The sequence below is a fragment of the Lampetra fluviatilis genome, chromosome 40 (genome assembly GCF_964198595.1).
Source record: "Lampetra fluviatilis chromosome 40, kcLamFluv1.1, whole genome shotgun sequence".
Lineage (NCBI taxonomy): Eukaryota > Metazoa > Chordata > Hyperoartia > Petromyzontiformes > Petromyzontidae > Lampetra > Lampetra fluviatilis.
Genome location: NC_136314.1, coordinates 3,162,383 through 3,170,214, shown reverse-complemented (window position 1 = coordinate 3,170,214; position 7,832 = coordinate 3,162,383).

The following is a 7,832-nucleotide window of genomic DNA, read 5'->3' as shown; positions in this document are numbered from 1 at the left end:
GACTTACCCAGTATAACATACACAAAAACTATTGCTGAAGTGAAACTACCGTACTCTGTTGAGGGATTTCAGTTCAACTGTTCACCAGCATAGCCACACCAAACATCACTCGGGGCTGTGAACCAGTTATCATATCGTTAGCTAGCGTAAGAAAAGGCGCACAATTTATAAAACAGCGTCACAGAGCAAATGAACGCTCAGCATTTTGTTTTATTACCGCATCACGCATCGCCCCAATAAAGACCGGAGGAGGAGGATGGGGGGCTTGCTCATTTGCCAAGACGCATTGACGCAACTGCCAACGACGCCGAGAATTCCATTAGCGGATTTCAAATTGCTTTCAAGGATCAGAGGCCGATAAACATCAGAAGGCAGCGGCGGCGGCGAGGGGGGGAGGGATGTAAACCAGCCAGCCACGCGGCCACTGTAAATTGGTTCCAGGATCAAATTTCTTATCAGTCATCCCTGTCGGCAGGCACATGCTTGGCACCAACGCGGGTCGAGTCATGGGGGTATTCGCTGGCAGTGAGTGAAGCTGAGTCAAAATGATGGTGCGGACTCAAACGTCAGAGGAGGTGTTTGTGTGGATCTCCCACTGAGTGCACTTTAACTGCCTAGTCAGAAGGCATACTCATGGTGCGCTCCGATGGGGCATTCAAGGGCATTCAAATATGAGCAGAACTCTTTTTCTGCGTCTGCACATATCAACATTTAGTTTTATTGCCAATCCGCCTATTTGCCTTTATAGACCAAGATTATCAAGCAGCATGTTGAAGCAAACGTATTCAGAGTTTTTGGGACTCAACCCTGACCGTGCTGATGAGATTCAGGATGTTTAATCCGCTCCAGGGTTTTCTTTTGCTCAAACAGATGTTGCTTGATAACAGTGGCGCGCAAAGACAATGCAAGTATGTATGCTGATGGACTAAACCCATGTTGTGTTGATGGAGACACAACATGGGAGCGCCTGCTTGTACGGGATTTGCCAGTTGATTTGGGTGATTCCACTCCCCTCCGCCTGATTCTTCCCCCGTCGTGATTTGATGACTGCTGGGGCAGACAACGGGAATATTGTGCTGAACGGCAGCGCCTCTAGAGGCTGCAGGGGTCACACACAACATCCATTGTACACACAACACAAACGAATACAGGGACTCCTCCACTTACGAATATTCGACTTACGAACGTTCAAAGACACGAACAGACCTGCCACGCATGTCCAGTTGCCTGTTCGGACCGAGAGTCGCAAGTTCAACCACCACACAATAGATGGCGTAGGTGACATCTACATCTGCAGAACGTGAAGAACCAGGTGGCATCTCCATCTACAGGAGATTATACAACGTTTGAAGCTATTGGCTTGTGTATATGTCGCACAGCATGTTTGGAATCGACAAGAGTTAAGTTTGACTTACGAACAAATCGACTTTCGAACAGACCTCTGGAACCTAACTCGTTCGTAAGTTGAGAAGTCCCTGTACAACGTGTAACGCCATTCCCCGTATTCAGTGTACATGCCGTACAACACGTTAAGAATCTGCAGGAGTAAAGTTGGACTTACGAACAAATAATTCGTTCGTAAGTAGAGGAGTCCCTGTACATTTTCTTTCGCATGCTTGCTGATGTAGATGCAGAACAACAACTACAATTTCACATTTGGGTGGTCACGCCAGATAACCGTGTTAGGAGCAGCGGAGTTGTGTATTGCTGTGATGTCTCCTTTGCATTTGCGGATCAGGCATTGCGTCGTCAGATGTTGTAAGGTCTGCTCTGGATCACCACTGTCGCACACTGGTGGGTTTTACATGTTCTATTTGTGCATCAGGTATCCGCATCTGCCATGGTTTGTGCCGATTCTGTTTAGGGTGGACCATGAACTTTGTGGAAGATCAAACCAGGAATATTCTTCGTTGGGTCTTTCACAAGGTGAGTAAATAAAACATCGATTATTAAACACACACACACACGATTATCTACATCTATCGTGAGCCTCAGCATCGATATTTATGAATGGATGCGTCGTTACACCTTGCTTGTTCATAGGTATACCCACGATACCCCAAACAACAGGGCCACTTGCTATCGGCCGTTCTGAGATCGTCTTTCAAAAATCTCGCAGCTCGAGGCTTGCGAGTTCAAATCCCTGCCGAGGGTCGACTCAGCCTTGCAATCCCTCTGGGATCGCTAAATTTGGTAACGCTTTGCAGGATGTCAACAGTTGTCGGTCTATGGACAGACGAGCACCCCACCCCACCATGGGAACGTGGAATTTCTCCCGCTGGCTTTTAAGGGCCGCGAGTGCCAGATGAGTGATGCTGCTTGTGAATTTATATTCCGCGAACGATCGTGCACGTCTTTGTATCCAGGTCTCCCGTTCATCCGCGGGTATTTCTTGCCAATGACACGTGGTGCTACTCCATGGGACATCCACTCGGTTATAAATAACGTGTTGGTCGTTATCCTAATTGTTTTATTTTTGTATTTTTTTGCCCAGGACGTGCTGGTCCGAGTGTTAAGTCTGTTCTTTTTTTAGAAGAATCCTGCTTGGGGATGTTTGGCCATTTCCTTTGGGGTTTTCGTTGTTGTTGTGTCGGAGGAAACCAAGAGTGGCCGGAAGAAAAAAAACACTCAAACGCTCGAGCTGCCGCATGGATAGTGAGAACCTACTTGCTGTACCGCAGGTGCACAGCTCACTTGCGTGCAGGCGCCCCCATCTCCACGCAAATCCGCTCACTTTTCCCTCGACATCCATGCCACTGGATCACGAGCACGTGCCACTTCGTCTGGCACACGCTCCGCGACGCACCGCGAACGATCCTTTAAAATCCAAACGTAACCTTGTCGAAGAAGCCGAGTGCGAGCACTAAATCTCTGCTTCGTTAATAATGTGTCGTCATTAACAATCGCTGTTTTCACGGTCCCGTGTTTTTTTTTTCTTCACATTTCCCAACAGCAGGAGGACCGATATATACACCCCGTACATTGCCTTTCAACTGTTCTGGCAGTGACTAACGCGAGCATCCCAGAAGCTCCCGTGGGTGGTGGGTTGGTGGTGGTTGGTGTGATGGTTGGGTGAGTGTCAGCACTTTTTTTCCGCAGGAAGGGCAGCGAGCGCAGGAACGCGGTGGCCGTGCTCCCGGGCAGCCGGGGATCCATCTCCCCCATGAGCTGCGCCAGCTCCGTGCCCGGCAGGTCGACGTGTCGCGTCACGCTGCTCGCCACCATCTCCTGGAAGCGCGAAGTTTCTCCACGAAGAAGTCGTGGTTGGAGACCACGACGTGCCCTGACGGGCGGCTCCCGCCAGCCGTTGATTCAACTGTCCTCCCCCACGGTGACCCGTAGAATGTGTTGCTCGCATCGCCTGCTCCTGTCACCAAGCTGAGTTAACTGCGCCACACTCATTTCACGTACGTCGTTATCGTCATTCGCTGTCTATCCACTGCCAGATGAAGGACTTTCCCCGCTGCCGCCATCCGTGGACGGTGTTGTGATACCAAAATCCCATGTCATTCCCGATCTCATCGTTCCCACCATCTCCGCGGTGGTCATGTTTTCGGGCTCGTTTCTCTCCATCGGCTGGCATTCCGTCACCGGTGTCGCCTATCGGAACGTCATTCGTCATCACACTCCTGCCCGGGCGACGTTATTCCGTCACAGTCAATGTGACATCTCCGATTTGCGTTTGTCCCTTGCCTGTCGATGGAATGGAGATCGTTCATCTCTGCACGTTGCTCCGTTGCATTTTTTCAGCCTTTGTTCCATTTTCATACTCTCAATCATGACATACTGACAGCTTTGACACGTATCATCATAAGGGAATCTGACAAGGACATCTGAGCAAGAGCTGAAAGAGGCAAAGTCAGAGAGCATGTATGCCCCCACGTCTCCGCTGCCCACCGTCACCAATCCAAACTGACCAGCACGGTGTAGTGTGGTAAAACAAAAAACCATGACCAACAAGTTGCGGAGATGCCCTCATTTGTCAGTAAACTGATTAAAGGACTGTCCGCACATTGGCTCAGAGGGCTGACATATGGTGAAATAAAACGATTTGATTTCACACGTACGTTAACACATCGTAGGTTTTCGTAGACAGTATTATAATTCACGATATATATATTTTTGGAGGTGAGGCCGCATAACGATTTCACCAAATCTGTTCCATTACAAAAGATCCATCAGGGTTGCAAATTCCAGCTGAAGGGCAATGCTAATTGGTGGGGTTAAACACCTGTGCAGGTGACAGTTTAATTTGCCTGGCTGTGTCGGATGTTTGAGGGCGTCTAATGACACGGCTTTGGTCAGATGATAAAGTGGTCTCACCCAGAAATCTATTTTGAATCGCTTAGGTTTGCCCGTACGAGCGCGGGAGACACGGTAATAGCCGCGCCTTTACCCTGCAGCCGTACGCATTATTCCAATAATCCGTTCAGATTCGCTTCCATATTAAGCCCGTTAGCTTGTGACACTGCCTATGCGGGTGGTGTCGGGGTGTGTGTGTGGGGGGGGGAGTGTGGAATTCGTTCTCGTGTGTACGTCAAAGAAATTGTCACGTTGGCACTTTTTATTCCGCGTCCGCTTCATAAGATTGTCTGTGCCATTTGTGTGTCGTGAAAAATGCTCGAACAAGCAGCCACTGTCAACTGTGGCTCAAGCGCCGTAGCTTTTATCCTCAGGGCACCCCAGGCAGAAGCGTCCTTACTAAAAAAAAACAAGGTCCTTAAGACTCATTGAGGCCTCCCTCGCTAAGTAATAATCATTAGCGCAGGGTGGGATTAATGACGGGAGACTGCCGCGGTGCAGTGAATGATGTTGCACACTGGATTTGCTGAATCCAGGGGTCGCCCGACGGATCTCCCAGCGCGGCAGTCGAAACAAACGATGGCCGAGATCGCTCCGCCTCATCCTCACCCAGCAGTCGGCGTGGCAACGCCACAGTTCAGTCAGATCGACGGGTCGTTGTGCGGTGGGGTCAAGTGTGGGCACTCACACCTCTTCCAATAAATCTGGCCAACGTGGCCGAGTGAAGGCCACAAATGCCCTCTGGAGGGGGCCCCTTAGAGGCATTTTTAGGGGCTCTCTGGAGCTCCCTCCCGTGGAGACCCTTCCGCTAGCAGTGGCGTGGGCAAGCCATTTCAGCGTTGCGCCTTTTGCTTTTGCTTTTGTATATTTTAGAGAAAACTGGTGGCTGGTTAAAGATATCGACAAAACAATCTAAAAAATCACGTTATTTTTACTTTTTCTGTCCTATAAATACTGAGTAGGGAGGGTTAAGAACTACATTTGGCTGATTATTCCCTCAAGGAGCCCACAAGCCGAATGTTAATGTCAAGGACCTCAGACAAAAATACGCCAAGCTTCAAGGTAAACTATTATAAGTTACATATGTATACAAAAATGTGTTATTAACAATAACTTCTCAGCGAACCATACACCCCCCCCCCCTCCCCCCAATGTTGCTCTCTGAAAGAAATCATCGTGTAGAAAGCAAATTTATTTCGCGGAAATTATCCGCGTAGTTTCGTGTCTTGGTTCATTTCTCAACGCGGTCTGCGTGATTTTTTTTCTTTGATGGAAAGCGGTCGGGCAATCGCGCCTTTATTTCTCTCCGCCTGGCTTGCCCCCCCAAACCAAACGGCGCCTTCATCGGCGCGGATCTAAACTCTGGAAAGTGCCGAGTGAACAAGAGTGGGGTTGAAGTGAGCACGAGTGGCAACTCTGCGTTTTCGGTTAAAGCCGCGCGATCGATCAACTAAGATAACCACACAATCTTCAGTCTGCGTTACCGCGGCATGTTAAAGGTAAAACTAAATTAATAATAATAATAAACTCCACTATTCGATGTGTCTCCACATACAGGCAGTCACCGGGTTACGGAAGGATTAGGTAGAAATAGCCGCTACCCGATTTTCCGTATGTCGGAAATTGAAAATGTTTCCCCCAAAAATCAATATAAATACCACATCCCGAAATAGTTGTGCCTCCCCTACCGTTTCCACTCCGTATAAAGAGCACATTTGGTGATCTAGCAGCATTTGTTAGACAAGCAAGACTGCCGATGAGACCCAGAGGGGTCGAAACTGGTCGAGGATTTGCTTGCTTGGTCGATTGCCGCTTGTTTTGAAAAGCCAGCGAGGCCGAAGGACTAGGACACGTCTTGTTTCGTATTCATACGTGAAGACGCAGACTGGAGCGCGACACTGAGATTTGCTGTCAGCACCATAACGAGCAGCAACATTCACAACCGCTTGTGAGATACTTTCTGCGATAGCCGGGAGAGCTCAGGCGGCAAACAAAGGCGAACTTTGTTGTCTGAACAAAAAAAAAATCATACAAACGCCACGTATGAAAAATCTTCGGGTTATTTCCTGGGGTCAAAAGTGTCGGGGGAGGCCGCGGGCTTTTGGGTTCATTCACAATTAGACCTCTTGACTGAGCCGAGGTTCACGCGACAGGACTGAGGCTCGTGGTACAGGCTGCCATTTGACCGACACGAGAACTCGTTGGGATATTTGCGGTGCTGTCGAGCGAGGGTGCGGCGGTCTGCGGGAGCTCGGTACAAAGTCGAACGACAAGAGGCTTTGTTACGAGGGATTGCCCCTCTTTTTTCTTTATTTCTTTCAAACTGGGGGTTTGTGCAATGTTGTGGGTGCCCTGACACGGCTTCGTTCTTCGCTGTGCTCTCAATTTCCGTCACTGCGTCAGCTCAATCCATCATCTCTGCCAGGTCGAGTACGAACACCACTTTGTCACAACTCCGCAAGCGGTTGTCCTTCGTGTTAGAATCGGCCCCCTTCCGTGGGAACGTGGAATTGTTACCAATGGCTCAAGGTGATCGATGTGGAGGAGACGCGACCCCACGTAAAAACATGTTTACTATTGTTTTTACTTAATTTTACCAGATAAGGCCCACTGAGCTACAGTATATAGCTCTTTTCAGAAGCGACATGGCCACAAATGATAGCTCAACGAAGTGGCTTATCACGTGAGAATTTATAGCAGCCAAATACACAAAATGCATGTTTCTAAATGTGCAGGGAAAACCCAGAGATGCGTCCACGTGGAGAGACAAGCAAACTCCAAATGTACAGCAGCAGGCGTCAGGGTCGGGATCGAAACCACGACCTCCTATATACCAGGTGAGGTAGTGAATATCTGAGCACCACAGCACCCACTATTACACGTTTATAAAACACATTCCTGCGGAGGGAGCTGGTAGAAGCGTTGGGTTGCTCGGTCAATAGCCAGGGTCAATGGCAGCGTGGTGTATTCCGCAAATATGGCCGACTGTGAGGGCGGGCACAAGCCGGCGTGAGTAGGTTAAACGTTGAGTTTTATAAGGGCACCACGGGGTGACCAGCCCCTCCCCACCCAGCCCCACTCCTCCAACCCCCTCCCCACCCTCCCCACCCAGCCCCTCCCCACCCTTCCCACCCAGCCCCTCCCTCCCTTCCCACCCAGCCCCTCCCTCCCTTCCCACCCAGCCCCTCCCTGCACGACGGACGGACGGACACAATAGGAGGTTCCTACCAGTATCAACCTCTCTCTCAATCCTTTTATTGAGACGCGTGCCGATCCTCAGCACGACACTCCCAGGGTTGGGATCGAACCCACGTCCTCCTGTATACCAGGCGAGGTAGTTAACATCTCTCCACCGTGACGCCCACTACCTACGTACAAAACGTACGTGTTGAGCTTCGGGACAACGGTTTTAGTCCCCGTGAAATTGTATCTGGCTGGTTGAGTGGCATGGTGGTGGAGTGTTGTGGCTAGCAATCGAAAACTCGTGAGTCCATATCCCGGCTGTGATCAATGCAACCGTTCGTCTCTCA